At 44.0% G+C, this 15,442-nt stretch overlaps 1 protein-coding gene across 4 annotated transcripts in view; it reads left to right on the forward strand.

Moving 5' to 3' along the window:
* Positions 1-15,442, forward strand: part of PRICKLE2 (prickle planar cell polarity protein 2) — a 318,505-nt gene that overhangs the window by 148,397 nt on the left and 154,666 nt on the right. Inside the window, exon 1 of one of the 4 annotated variants that reach the window (XM_013053561.2) lies at positions 14,140-14,538. The exons of 2 other annotated variants lie outside the window; for them this stretch is intronic. The gene's annotated coding sequence lies outside the window, so the exon portion shown is untranslated. Of the gene's footprint in view, positions 1-14,139; positions 14,539-15,442 lie in introns of those variants that run through there. One more of the 4 variants, XM_004738304.3, reaches the window with a different exon arrangement.

A 15,442-nucleotide genomic window follows, 5' to 3' on the forward strand; every position in this document is an offset into this window, starting at 1 on the left:
ACATTAACAAGGTGGAGTTGGAAGTGAGGTAGAGACTCACATTTTATTTTATGTTTAAAAAGCTTGTATTGCTTTTGTGATTTAATTGACTTGAAATGAAATGTATGAAGAATTAAGGAAGTACATGACCTAAAAAATTAAATTAACATATTCTGATGGGACCTTCTTATTTACTTTGTATTTTCAAATTCATTCTGAAAGCTCCATGGTAGAGGCGCCTGGGGGGCTCAGTGGGTTGAAGCGTCTGCCTTTTGCTCAGGTTATGATCCCACTGGGGTCCTGGGTAGGGCTCTCTGCTCAGCGGGGAGCCTGCTCCCCCCACTTCTCTCTGGTTGCCTCTCTGCCTACCTGTGAGCTCTGCCTGTCAAATAAGTGAATAAAATCTTTAAATAAATAAATACTCCATGGTACCAGTCAGATTTTAAAATTTTTGAGTATATTCGACAGTGGTTTTAAGTGTACATCAAGTTATATTGTATCGATCAGAATTTTGGAATAGAATTTGATGCATGGGTGACTGCGGGTTCTTTTTAATTGCTTTCTGGATCCAAAATGTATTCTTTTGGAACAATAGTGTTCTGTGATCTTGATTGTTGACATAATTATTTACCTTAGATAATGCTTTCCATAATGTATAGAAAAAAACTTCTGTAGGAGAAAAATGAGAAGATTTGGAAGTTAGTACTATGTAGTTTTGGAACAAGTATTTGGAACCAGACTGACTGGTTTCAAAGTCAGACTCCATCACATTCTAGCTGTGTGATCTTGGGCTAGTAACCAGATCTCTCTATGCTTTCATTTTTGCAACTCTGAAGTCAAGAATAGTTCTGCCCCCAAAAAGTTGTTATAGGGAGTAAATGAGTTTACTTATGTAAAGCACTTTGAAGACTGCCTGATGTAATATAAACATTGTATCAGTTAGCTCATGCTGCATATCAAATCATCCCCACATTTAGTAGCTTAAAATAACACCCATTTATTATCTCTCATGATTCAGGTTGGCGGGGTGGTTCTTCTGGTCTGGTCTGGTCTGGGTCACTTTGGCTGGGGCTGGACTGGACTGCTTACTGAATGGCCTCTGGTCCATGTTTAATGTGATAGTCCCTGGGACAACAGCAGCTCCGCTTGCTCACAGAATTCCCAACAGCAGCAAAAGGGCAAAGGCACAATTTCTTTCCAAGCTTTTCCCTCTGCTACATTCGTTAATATCACATTGGTCAAAGCAAGTCACGTAGCCAAGCCCATACTCGTAATGGGAGAGACTCAAGAGCATGAGTACAGGTAGGGAAATTATTCAGACCATTTTTATAGACAGTCAGCTTCAAGCACTATATAAGTATTAGCTGCTGCTTATTACTATTATTACTATTATTATTATTATTACTACTAATATTAACTCTCGAAACATAAAGCTACTAAAAGTAAAGACATACTCCAGCAAAGCTCTTGAGTATGTCTTCAGTAAGTCATTAGCATTTGCCATTTCCAGATATTGTGGGAGCCTCAAAAATTAATACTTGCAACAAGAGAGTTCTTAAGAGGAGCTTATTCTGCAGGGCTGAAATTATTATTTTTGTTACAAACTGTAGCTGTCCCTACTGGTCTCCCTGGGAGCATTTTGCAGGTTATAAAATACAGCTATTACTATGGTAATCATATTGCAAGTATAAAATGGCTTTGACCTACTTGTTAAAATGCAGTGTGTATTAAAATAAAGACTGTGAGCTTAAAGCTAAATGAACTCAGAATAAAAACAGAATGGCAAGTCCAAAGTGCTCGAGAGATCTTCAAACGAGGGAAAGGCATTTGATGAAGAGGATGTATTTTTCCTCATTCTCTTCATTTTCCCCTCGTTGTGACGACCTCCGGGAAATGACACTCAATTCTGAAAAAGCATTTCTGTCCTCTAACTTACAGGCCAAATTTTTTTTTAATAATAAGAGCTACCATTTGCTTACTTCACACCAGCCATGTGCTGGCTCTTCGGATGATACACTCTTCTGCTTTCTCTTCATGACATCTCTCCAAAGCAGGAGCCATTATTCTCTTTTTTATAAATGAAGAACCTGAGTCTTGGAGAAGAAAAGACTTAGCCCAAAAGCATGGGAATTCCTGCCTTCAGAGGCTTGGACCTAAAACTCAGAAGAAGTTGATTATAATTGTACCAGTCAATTTGTACATTGATGTATGCATTTATTCAGGAAGTTCTGGTTATGCACCAGACGACATGCTGATTGCTGTGTTAGTCCACAGACGGGTCACTTGTGAGGGGTTCAGAGGTCAAGGGAGGTTACCTGGATGTCCAAAATGCATCCTGGGGCATGTGTAGGATGTGTTGCTCAGGAGAAAGGGCTGAACTGTGTTTCAGGTCCCAGGAGTAGGAGGAGCAAGAAACGAGAGCGCAGGCAAACTGGTCAGTGTAGCTGCACTCGGGAGGCCATTTTGATAGCGTTGCATCGTCAGGGTCGCATCCTAGAGGTCTTTGTGAGTCCAGTTCCTTTACCTGAGGGCAGGGGGGAGGCCGCTAAGAAATGTTCTGACCAGGAATGTCATGAGTAGATGCTTTGTTTAAAAAGATCATTCCAGCCATGGCTTATAAGATGGGGTTGGGTGGGAGAGGCGGGAGTTCTGGCCATGAGTCAGACTGGCAGCAGGGGGAAATAGGGAAGAGAGTAGAGTGGAGGGGCCTTTGGAAGCTGTTTGGATGGAGATGGAGGTGGGGGAGAGTTACAGGATGACATCTGCTGTCTGACTGATGGGTCTGGGTGGAGGGTTCCACTGAAGAAGAAGACTTGGAAGAGGGTGATATGTCTTTGGTGGACTTGGTGATTTTGTAAAATGCCTGTGGGACTTCCTGGCGGAGGAGCCCAGAAAGTGGGGAGGACTCACAGGTCTGATCCTTACAAGAGCTCTCAGGGCTAGAAAGGAGATCTGAGGTCCTGGGCACCCTCTACGTTTGCATCTCCTCGTCTTTCTCCTCCTTTGACTTACTTTGCCCCATTAGTACTTCTCCTCTTACTTGCTTATTGTCTTTCTCCACCACAATAGAGTATAAGCTCCATGAGGGCAGGGAATGTACGTGTTCTTGTTTTCTTTTTCCTTGCCCATGTTAAAAAAAAAAATCAGCTAAATGCAAGCATGGCTCTAGGTGAGGAGTGGGAAGCCTCAGTAGAGTCAATCCAACAAGAGGCAGATTGACTTTATCTTGCAGGCCAGTTGGGATCATTTGGTAGGTGCTTCCTTCCTAAGAGAGTTATATTGAGGAAGATTCTGGAAAGAGCTGGAAAGACCACTGTGGTCATTTGGTGGTATTCACTGAGGAGACTGTCCTTGGCAACATAGCTAACATTCACCACCTTCATCTAGAGAATCTTTTACTATGAGTAATAATTTTCCAGAAATACGTCCATTCTATATCTCAGTCTGCATTTCCCAGCTATGAATCCTGCCTCCCTCAGTCCCTGGTACTCTGCTTGGTGGCTTGTGGATCTCTAGTCTCATTAGCATAGCTCACTAAGGGAGTTGAATGAGGCCAGAGTGAAGCTTGACTTTTAATAGCCTGATCCTTTTGATGCCACCCTGGAAAGCTGTGACTCAGTAGCATGAAAGTTCAGGTGCTGAGTTTTGTTCATAATTATTTGTTCTTTAGCATAGAGAGTTTTCAGAACTAATCTGTCCCAATTTAACTTATTTCAATTAATAGTTTCTCTTAATTATTCTTTCCTACTTGTGCTAATCATCATCCCAGATAAAAGCGAATCCTTGAAATTTTCTTATTGCCCCTCTAGAGGAGGGTAGAATACTCGATGGGCAGTGCTAATGGCTGGCTTCCTTTTGGAAACCTCCCCAGTTGGATCTTCTAACTAGGAGAGTAAACTTCAAGGCCAATAACCCAGAAACCTTAAGCTTTAACATCTGGAGACAGCAGCAGCAAGAAAGTTTGAAATACAAGGAGCATTGAGACTTTCTGGCTGGCAACTCATAGTCACTGATCAGTCACTTGACCCTGAGAAGTTAAGTGACCCGTGAGAGGTCACCATAACTTGAGAGTCATTGTCACCCACGAGAGTGAGCTCATATAATTATTGAAATATAAATGGTTCTTTCGAATGCCAGTATGTTGCTCCAAGTTAGTTCAATCATAATGGGAATTTTGGCAATAGCATGCAATACCTCTTCTCCCTTCATGTCCGGGCGGAGGGTGAGGACCCATGGTCATCAATCAGTAACGATTCACTAAGTGCCTATAGTGGGGTCACCTCTGTTGTAGACATTATGTAAAAACTCAAAAGAGCCTTGAATAGACGACCAGTATCTTTCCCTCTGCTTTTTGCATGGGGGGAGTAGAGGAAAGAAGTAAGCAAATGAAAAAGCAAGCAAGCATTCAGCACATGCAGCGGTGGATAGGATGGTAGTTGATCGACCTGAGATACCTCCGTGTCGGGGCAGCAGGACCAACATGAGAAAACTTGAAATGGCCCAGCCTGCTCTTGGTACTTTGTGGGGAGAGGCTTCCCGGAGGAGGAAGGAATTTCGCAGGACCTTGGAGAATTGAGGGATCTGAGACGTATTCATTTTCTGTTGCTGCATAACAGATGAACACTTATTTAGTAGTTCCAAACAACATCTATGTCTCGTCTCGCAGTTCCACAGGTTAGAAGTTCAGGGGTAGCATGCCTGACTTCTCTGCTCAGGTTCTCAAAAAGCTAAAGTCAAGGTTTTGCCGTCTGTGTCCTCATCTGCTCCTCTTCCGAGCTCATCTACATCATTGGCAGATTCAGTTCCTTGTGCTGGGTAAAGGACTGAGCTCCTTGTTTGCCTGCTAGCTATCAAGGAGGGCCCACTCTCAGCTCTTAAAGGGGAACTGCTGGGTCCTGGCCCCAGGGCCTTCCATCTGCAGAGCGGGTGACTGACAACCTCCCTCACATCAGGGGTCCATCACTCTTTGTGTCTCCAGGAAGATCCTAGTCTTTTTTAAGGGTTCCTAAGATTAGGTCGGGCTCACTGAGGATAATCTCCTTATTTTAAGGTCAACAGATTTGGGACCTCAATTACTGCAGAAAAGTCCCTTCCCGGCAGCTCCTAGGATGGAGTCTGGTTGGAAAACCAGGGAGTCCGTGTGTACCCCCAGGCCAGGAATCTTGGGGGCCATCTCTGAATTCTGCTTACCACATGATAGAAGGCATGAAATGTCCAAGTTGGTAACCAAATTACCAGATAATGGCTGGTGTGTGGATCGGATTGCATGCATAGCCTGGAACTGGGAAGGAGGCCCTTTTAAAGGAAATGAGCTTCCCAGGGGCAGATGGTGACTTAACTGGAGGGGTCTGACCAACTGATTGCACCATCTAGAACCCGACTACCTCTCTGTGTTGTTTCAGTCTACAAGCAAGCTCTTCTTTCTCTCTCCCTCTTTCTCATGTACATACACGCTTCCCCATTTGTCTACATTCTCAGTGGGATGAGCTGCTCAGAAACACGTGGCCATATCTGGAGATGCTTTGGGTCATCACAGCTAGAGAGGATACTCCTGGCATGCGGCGGATGGAAGCCGGAGATGTTGCTAACCATCCTGCATGCGCAGAATAGCTCCCGCAACAAAGAATTATCTGGCCCCCAGTATCACCAGTGCCAAGGTTGATTTACTCTATGAATTGCCCCTCCAGGGTCTCTGTCTAGCTTTTTGAATGTTGATCTGCTGTTGTATCTGCCTGGCTATGCTTCTCCGCTTTTCCACCCCAAGAGTTCCTACTCATTCTTCAGGACTTGCTGCCAACATCACCTTCTTGCGCTGGTTGGTCCATGTGACTTGCTGTGCAGCGTTTCTCCATACCTGGGATACGCTACTCACTCGGGCCTCTGTTGGGTGTATGTATGTGTGACAGATCTGTCTCTCTCCCACCAGACTGTGGGTTCCTTTTGAGTGTCGTCTGAGTCTTTTTTTGTATCTGTGTCCCCAGAGCTTATTACCATAATGCCTGCATATAGTAGTCAGTAAGTGTAAGGTAGACAGGCAGATGGATAAGTGCATGAAAAGTTCATAGAAGTAAACTACTTCGCTCAGTTTCCGCTCTGCCTCTCTTCCGAATGTCTCTGGTGACAGCATCTGCGTATTAGCCAGTGGTCGGTACACGTGAGCAGGTACGTCTCAAGGATCTGGAAGCGGAACTGCATGGGTTTGAATCCCATTCCTGCCACTTACAAGCTGTGTTACTAGAGACAGTTAACTAAACTGCTGTGCCTCCTCATCCTAATCCCTATTTCCAAGGGCCTTTGCAAGGATTGAATGAGTTTATAAAAGGACAGAGTGGGAGGAAATGGAGAGGGGTTGGTCATCTGCGTAATGCTTCTTTGTTTTCCAAATCTGTTTGCCAGAATAATGGGCTTCCCCACCCCCACCCCAACCATCAAAAAAAATCTGGATACAGGTCAGCATGACTGAAAGTGACATATACCTCCAAAGGAATATTCCTAAAAATACAGGGGGAAATTTTCTCCACAGCCACCCTATTTTGGGTGGTTGGGGTGTCAAAGAGTTTGAAACCATATCCCTGAGGACCAGTTAATGGAAGTAAGATGACAGAAGAGAAAGCTAGGGTTTTTGAAGGATGTTGAGTGGGAGAGTTGGCTGTGCTGGTTCTGTGTGCTCCATATTGCTAGTGTTGGCTGCCGGTTTACTGGAAGGAAGAACTTCATCCAGGAGCCAGCTGTCCAGTGATGAACCTCCTCGGAGGGCTGGAGTGTGGGACACAGTAAAAAGGTTCCTTTCCTTTGTTTTATGAATATTCATCAAGTGCTTCCTCTGATAGCCCCGAGGATGCTGTGAAAGACAAGAGAGAGACAAGTCCTGATGGACCTTCCAATCTATAACACCATTTCCCAAAACGTGAGGTGGTTTGGGGTGGTTATACCACCACTCAGTCACGCATCCTTAAAAATGCTCTTTCCAATCTTCTAAACCTCACAGATACATCAAGAAGGGGATCTCATTTGGGGGCTAGGGTTGCTGCTTTTCTAAAACTTGATAAGGTATCTCCATTTTTAGTGAAGAAAGGTTACATGAGGGTTACAGCCTTAGGCCACAGTTCCCAAGTTACTTTTTTGAGTGACTTGTTAAACATCTTTATAAAAATAAGACAATAGAAAAGTCATTAATACAGAATAATTAAAACCAAAGTGGGGCGCCTGGGTGGCTCAGTTGGTTAAGCAACTGCCTTTGGCTTAGGTCACGGTCCCGGAGTCCCGGGATCGAGTCCCGCATCAGGCTCCCAGCTCCATGGGGAGTCTGCTTCTCCCTCTGACCTTCCCGCCTCTCATGCTCTCTCTCACTGTCTCTCTCTCAAATAAATAAATAAAAATCTTAAAAAAAAAACAAACCCAAAGTGATACTAGGGATGATTTTGACTTTGGCCTTTTATCTGTTTTGTTTCATTTTTTCACTTTCATATTTGCATACAGTATAATTCACTCTTGGGTTTACAATTTCATAATTTTTATAAATGTGTGCAGTCACGTAACCACGCCCCCAGTCAAGATACAGATCAGTTCTATCCCCTCCCAAAAGTCCCTCGTGCTTCTCAATCACACCTACCACCTCCAGCCTTTGGCAACCACTGATCTGCTTTGTGTTCCTATAATTTTGCCCTTTGGCAAAATTCCATGTCATGGATTCCTATAATATGAACCCTTTTCAGTCTGGCTTTTTCTTTGCAAAATGCATTTGAGATTTATCCCTCATGTTGCATATGTTCAGTCCTTGTAATTGCTGAGAAGTCGTCCATTATATGGATATACCACAGTATAGTCATTCTAAATAATAATACAAGTCACATTCCATTTAACAAATTATGAACATGGTACTTCTTTAAAGCAGATTTGGGAGAAATCCTATAGGCGGGTATGCAAGTAAGGGAGTCTTGCAGGAGAGCGGGAGAACTCGTCTGGCTAATTGATGCACTGAGGAATTGTTTGTGGTGGGTTACCCTTCAGTTTCTTATGCAGACCTCTAATAGTGTGTTTGGTTGGAATATATATAGGCTTTCTGTCTTCTTATGTCAGAAAAAGCTTTTTGCTCCCTAAGGTAAACCTCGTGGCCTCCAGAGCACCCATTCATAGTCTCTCATTCATTCATTCCCTCCCTCTTTCCCTCTATTAATCCCTCCTCGTCCTCCTCATCCTCACCTTCTCTTTCTCTCTCCCCCCCTCACACCCTCCCCCTAATATTTCACTGGAGTTTATGTAACTGAATTAATTAGACCTATTTCTCAAAGAGTTGGTTTTCTGTAAAATTCACTTTGCAGTTGGCATGACAGAAGAGCTGGCATATTAATCAAATGCTACAATTTGTTCTTTGTATCTGAGTCAGGCTGGGGTTGGGCTTCCTGCTTATCTGTTGTCCGTTTATACTATTTTGTCCTTTGCAGCAAATGAGCCTGGATTCTTTGTGAGTGGGCAGGGTGATGGCTGTGAGTGTTGATAGATTGGGCGTGGAAATGCTTAACAGGGACAGACCCTATCTCCGTAGTTAGTGTTACAGAGTCCCCAGGATATAAGGTGTCTGTATGAAAGTAAATAAGGGCTTCTCTTTTCCTTTCTTTGGTGGATGATATCAATACCATTTAATAGAATAAAATGATAAAAATCTTCGTCCTGTCTTAAATACCATGTTAATTGCCGTTCTGTGTATTTATTCATGTTGTGTTTCTGAAATATGCTTTATTTATAGACATTTACGTCCCCCAATGCATTTTAAATCTTCAGGCATATTCAAATGATATGTGTTTAATTTGATCTGGTGTATGTCTTGGGGGGCAGGGGGTTGCCCTTTGCAGCTAACCAGATCAAAGTTGGTAGCTTCCTCCATTTAGTTAGTTTGCTACAGAATATAAAGCTTCTTAAAGGATTCGAGTGCATATCTTAAAAGCTCATCAGAAATATTCTAAGCCATAGATGTTTTTTTCTCTCTCAGCAACATTTCAGATATGGAGTTTCTCCTCGGTTGCCCCTGCTAGAGTTGCTGAATTTATAATGCCATAGGAAGAAAGAAAGATCTGTTCTGTTTTCTCATCTGTGGAACGAGGGGGTTGAACTGGATGGGAGATGTCAAATTTACAGCGCTAGTGCTGTCACTCCTTTCCCATCCCATGACAGACATCACTAATCAATCACAGCAACGCTTGCCTGCCAAAGGTAGTCTCGGACTTCTTGTCAAGTCAGCACTCCAGGAAGCCACGGCTAATCAATCAGTGTTAGTCCAAGAGATGAAATCTATTTGCCATTCTGCAACGTGATGGTGCTTAATCTGTAAAGGTTACATCACCATTTCACGGTAGAAGGAACAATGTTGGAAGCCATGGTAGTTTGAAGTGAAGAGGTTTTCAGATCACTTTATTTTATGCTCCTTGAAGGCAGGCATTGTGTTTTATTCATGTTTTTCCATGTTTATCTAGCCTATAAGGCAAACCCTTTCTCACAGTAGACATTCCATAAATATTGGTGACATGGTGCACCAGGAATGAATAGAAAGCAGGTCCTTGGCCAGTTCTTCCCTACCTCCCTAAGACTATACAGATCAGTGCTTCTTCTAAAGGGCAGGCACAACAGTTACCGTGACTGAATTTTGTCTGCTTTCATTCTGTCCATTCCTGCAGGCTGGCTAGATCGATGTGTGCTTTTATCCACCGAGCACTGGCAGAGCCAAGCAACTTGGCATTATTAGCTAGACTTGATGAGTTTCCCTTCCATCCATTGTCCCAGTCATTCATAAACCTATTGAGTAATACAGAGGGGCATCCATTTAATCCATCCCATGCTGGATTCTGAATTCTTACAACTTGACTTGTGGCTGAGAATCTGAAGTTTTACTGCTCTAGGTAGAATTTCTGCCCGTTTCAGGATTTAACATCAGGGGGATTCATGTATTTGACACAAAATATGCAGATTTGAGTTATTTTTGGGGAAGTAGATTGTAGGTTCCTTACAGAAAGGTCTGGATCTGGTAACTTTTTATATTTTGATAGTGTGATAATATGCCTTTTGCAGGGTAGATACTCGGTGAATACTTCATATTCCTCAAGGTAGTTTGATGAAACTTTGGCAAACCTCTGTTTTCTTTAACTTTTAGGGGGGAAAAAAAATCATCTTTTAAAAACAGAAGCTGTTTTTTTCCCCCCAACCCAGACACTAAGTTTCATCTAATGAAAATACTAGCTGCCCATTTAATGGAAAGTCACTTGTAGGTAGGGTATTCTGCTAAATGCTTTATATATATTTTCTCTAAACCTCAAAATAACCCCAAGACTAGTGATATGAATTTCATTTCAAATGTGAGATAAAGGAGCTTTGGAGAAGTCATGTAACTTGGCCAAAGTCACAAGGTCATAATAAGTGGCAGTCCTAGGATTTAAAGCCAGGCCTAACTCTAGAGTCTTTTCCCCCAAAGATGCCAGCTCTCTCAGTGCAGATGTTACTTCCTCCACGAAGCCTTCCTTGAGACAAGGCTGGTTGAGATGTTCTGCCTCTGTGTTTCCACAGCAGTTTATACTCCTTTATTACAATACTCCCTGTTCTGCGATGGGCTGTTTCTCTGCTGCCACTCGGCCACCCACATTTGACTGATGGCTGACTGAGTCCCTCTCTCCCAGGAGACCTCTGCCACTTTGCCTTCTTACCTAGGCACCATATATGATGTACAGCTAGGCCTTCAACAATCTATTGTAGTTTAGAATTCATTATATTTGAGGAGAAAAGATTTAGAAAAATGTAATCCAGCTCTAAATGTGGAAGGGCAGAGTTGCCTCTCTGCTCTTCTAAGTGCCTTCTGCTTCCGTCTGTCTTTGCATTATTAAGCCATTCGATTTTTTAACATGTCACTGCATTATTAACTGTAATTTTATGAATAATTAATACATGCAGATGTTCTTACATTTATTTATCCGGCTTCAGATACTTTGTGTTTCTTGAATCTGAGAATTCACGAGTTGTATAAATTCTAGAAATTTCTTAGCTATTAAGCTATTATGCCTCTCCCCAATTTCTCTCTTCTCTTCCTAGGAGATTCCTGTTAGACATATGTTGTGCCTTCTCATTCTCTTCTCTTATCTCTGACCCTCTCTGGCATCTCTTTCAACACTTAATCCCTTTGTGCCTCATTTTGTGTTACGTCCTAAGATCTGTTTCTCTCTTTAGTAGTACCTGACTTCCTGCTTAACCGATTGATTGAGTTTTTAATGTCAGTGAATCAGTGGGGAGAGATAGAAATCACTTCTTATTCCCTTTTAGGCATTTAGTTCTAGGTTTCATGTTTTTAATCATTGTAGACTTTGTTGCATGTTCTTTTTCAGAATGTTGTTTCGTGACCCTGAACTCGTGAGGTCTCATCCTCATATTTGTTGACTTGAGTCTTATCAGTTTCCTGGGTGCCCTGTAACGTACTTGTGGGAGCTTGTGTTTTTGCTGGGCCAGGTATAGCCCAGGTTATGTAACTGGCTCTCCAGGACAATTTTTCATCTGCCTCTGTGAGGTGTTCCAGGTGTGTCATGAACAGGACCAGTTTTTATATTTATTTTTCAGTTAGGCCTTGGTAATTCCTACTCTACTCTCAAGAAAGGCACAAGCCTAGGGTTTCTAATTCTTAGCTTAAACTTTTCCCTCCCACTCAGAGCACACGTCAAGATTAGACAAGTTTCACTGGGCTGGTCGACAGTTTTTCCAATCTATGTGTTCTTCACGGGTGCTACCCTCAGTGAGTGCTCCTGATTTTCTACAGGGGACATGTAACAACTTCCTGCTTCTCCTTATCCAGAGCCCTTACCTCCTGTCCTGCATGGGCATTAAATCCCTCACCCTAGGGAACCAAGACAAATCTTGCCCTGCTGCCACCACCTTTCCCTCAACCTCATGAGTTTATAGGCTTACCATTCTTTTCTTCGGATGCCTCTGTATTTCTACCACCTGGGTGTTTTCCTCTTCTTGTTATGGGTTAAGCGCTCAAAGAATTTGTTAAATATTTTATCTAGCATATCTAGGTGTTTGAAGGGTAGGAATTTTCAGGCTGCCATTTTTTGCCACATTGCCCAGAACTAGGAACTTACTACAAGTTCATGGTAAAATAATCAAATTATACACAAGGGCATATTATGAAATATTAGTCTCCTTCCTGTCTTTGACCTGTGTAGTTCTCAGATCACCTTGCCAGATATAATAACCTTTAGCACTCTCTGAGGTATCATTCTAGAGGCATTTTGTGTATATAGAGCATGCATATGTAGACACAATACATGAAGATTTATTTATGCTAGTGAGAATATATTTTACCTTTTACATTGCACTTAGCAATATGTTTTGGAGTTCATCATATATCAGTGTACTCAGCTATGTCTCTTGTCATGACTGCATGATATCCCCTTAAATGGAGGTACTATAATTTATTTAACCATTTCCCTATTGGATAATTTTTTCAGTTATTTTGAGCTTATAAGCTATCTTCTAGTAGACATTCCTGTATATGTGTCTTTGCTTGTGTATCACTTAACATAGTTTTCTTTGTTGACCTGTTTCTCTGTTTTTCTCTCTTCTTCCCCACCCTATGATGGTTAATTTTATGTGTCACCTTGACTGGGCTAACGTATGGCCAGATGGCTGGTACAACATTATTTTGGGGTGTGTCTGCAAGTGTGTTTCCAGAAGAGATTAACATTAGAATCAATAGACTTCACAGAGATTGCCCTCAGCAATTCTGGTGAGCATCACCCATGACTTTGAGGGCTATGTAGAACAAAAGCATGGAGGAAAGGTCAGTGTTCTACCTGAGGAGAGACATCCACATCCCCTGTCCTCAGACAGCACTGTTCCTGGTTCTCAGGCTTTCAGACGCAGACCAAGACTTAAACCACTGGCTCCCGATTCTCAGACCTTCAGTCCTGTACTGAATTATGCTGTCGGTTCTCCAAGTTGCAAACTGTGTATCATGGGACTTCTCGGCCTCCATGACTATGAGAGCCAGTTCCTTTAATAAATCTCAAATTTATGTGTATCCTGTTGGTTCTGTTTCTCTGGGAAACCCTGGCTAACCACCCCTCCACCCCCAAGCCCCACTATGAATTCCTTGCACTCAAGGGTGTTATCCTTCATTGGTGACTCTGGCACCCCACGTGGGACCATTCAGTGCTGAATCTGCCCTGAATTCAGATCTGTTTCATGACTAACTGGGTACTTAACAGAAAAGCTAAACCAACAATCAGACCAAACCCAACCTCAAGCAGATGTATTTTGATTTCGGTAATAACAACAGCTATTGGAGCCCTTGACTGAGCGTCTTCTCTGCTCCAGACACGAGTTAATGTGATCTTGACAACTCCATGAGACGGACAGCATCTTGCTGTATGGACCAGGACACTGAGATACAGGTTATTTACATAATTAGCAAGAAGCAGAGGCCCCATTTGGATACAGTTGTGTCTGAGATTAGTGCCTGGTCTCTTGAATACTACCTCTTAATTAACATTTGTATTGTCACAAAGGCTCCAGGACCTCCCCCTCCTCCTTCCTCCGGCCTTCTGTCCATCCTTCCTTCCTTCCCTCCTCAGAGATTTCCTGAGGCTCCTAGTGTTCCAGGCAGGGAATGATACTGTGATTATTGGTGAAATCATTTCTGCTCTGGTGGAACATGCAGTGTGAAAGCAGAGACAGATTAAGCAAAAAAAAAAAAAAAAAAAAAAAAAAAAAAAAAAGCGTGATGAGTGTCTGGAAGGGGAGATAATAGGGGAGCTTTAGAAGCACAGAGCTTGAAGGCTCTTCCCAGGCATAGAGGGTCTCCAGCATCTGTGAAAAACTGGATGACCCTTGAACAAGGAGTGAGCTGGGGGAAGATGGACCAGAGGGGTGAAGGACAAGGGTCCAGCATGCTCCCTGTCTTCCTCCAGTGCTCTTTACCCTATAATCTGGCTCTTGCAGCCCCAGCCAGCTCTTAGGATCTCTGCATGCAGAAGCTAGACAGCCCCGAGTCCCGCATCGGAAAGGGGGCTGAACCCCCCCCCCCCCCCAGCCCATCCACCCCACCCCACCCCACCCCACCCCGCCCCACCAGCACCGGCACCACCACCACCCATCAGCCTTTTCTAATTTTAAAGTACTAGCTCCCTTGATTGAAATCTCAATTCGGGAACAGGACTAGGATTGGCCTGTGGCTCGGAATTTTCACCAATAAGCGGAGTGGGAGGTGGAGAGGCGTCCCTTTAAGCAGCAGGGAGGCAGCCTGGAGAGCTTGAAGCTTCTCTCCCCAGGACCTGAGCGATTTTTCTGGAGCCGGAGCTGCTGCGCTCGGAGCAGCTGCCACAGCCCCCGGGAATGTCACCCCCCTTGCGCGGAGCCCCTGCAGGGCCCCCTCTGGCTCCGGGCAGTTGGCGGCCGACGCCCTGCTGGGCTTCTTAGCCGCAGCCGCACCCCCTGCCCCTAGGTCTGCGGGTCCCCTCCCCCTTCCCCCCTGAGTCCCCCGCCGGCGGAGGCGCCGCAGCGGCGAGCAATGCAAGCCTGAGCCGGGTAAGTGGCCCTCCCGTGGCCGGGGAGCTCGGAGGGGGCGCTGGGGCGCCTTTGCTCCCGGTTTTCAGGTTTTCCCAGGGAAAGGGGCCTGGAGCTGGGGCACTAACGTCTGGCAGTGGTGCGCCTGGCAACACAGAGACACTGAGGATGTCCCGAGCTCTAGGGAGGGGACCTAGGGATCATTTTGAGCTGTCTGCTGGCTATTGCGCACTTTATTAACCAGTAATAATAGTAATGATACCAGGAGGTGGGGGTGTTGTGACCGTATTAGGACGACTTTGGGGGTGGGGGGAACATTTAAACTTCTCCTAACTTGCTTTTTGAACAGTCATTATGCTCTTATGATTCATTTTCCTCAAATATTTACAATGCATTTACTGCTAATGACCTACTTACTTATTTCCCTTACGGTATCAAAAAATACTTTCCGTGTCTTCAGAAAGATCAGGAAAAAACCAAGGACTTCTCCCCACACTCCTTATTGCTTGCCTTCCTAGAACTTTTAACAGTCCTCCTCTTCGCCATCGTAGATTCCTGTCAGTAAGCGATTCTGGATTTGTGCATGTGTTCTCTGTGCATTAGGGGGAGATGTAGGGGAGAGATCCCCTCTCCCCGTCTTCTTCCTTCTTCTAGTTCACATAGGGGAGTCTGTAAGATGGGGAAAGGTTTTGGGGGAGGTCATTAATTGAAATTCTCCTCTTCCAGCTTTTCCAATGTACCCTCTGTTTCGGGGGAGTGAGGACTTGAGGAGGACTGGAATTGTGCCTATCTGGAGCGCCTGGGCAGCTGTATCCTAGGGAATTTTAAAACCAACATAATCCATAGGGTTGGGGGGGGGGTAAGGTTTATTGAAAAGATTCAAAGTTTTAGCTTCCCTCCTCTCCCTTGCTAATCTGTCTGTTCA

This window comes from Mustela putorius, unplaced genomic scaffold (genome assembly GCF_011764305.1).
Source record: "Mustela putorius furo isolate JIRA1106 unplaced genomic scaffold, ASM1176430v1.1 tig00000095_pilon_pilon_pilon, whole genome shotgun sequence".
Taxonomy (NCBI): domain Eukaryota; kingdom Metazoa; phylum Chordata; class Mammalia; order Carnivora; family Mustelidae; genus Mustela; species Mustela putorius.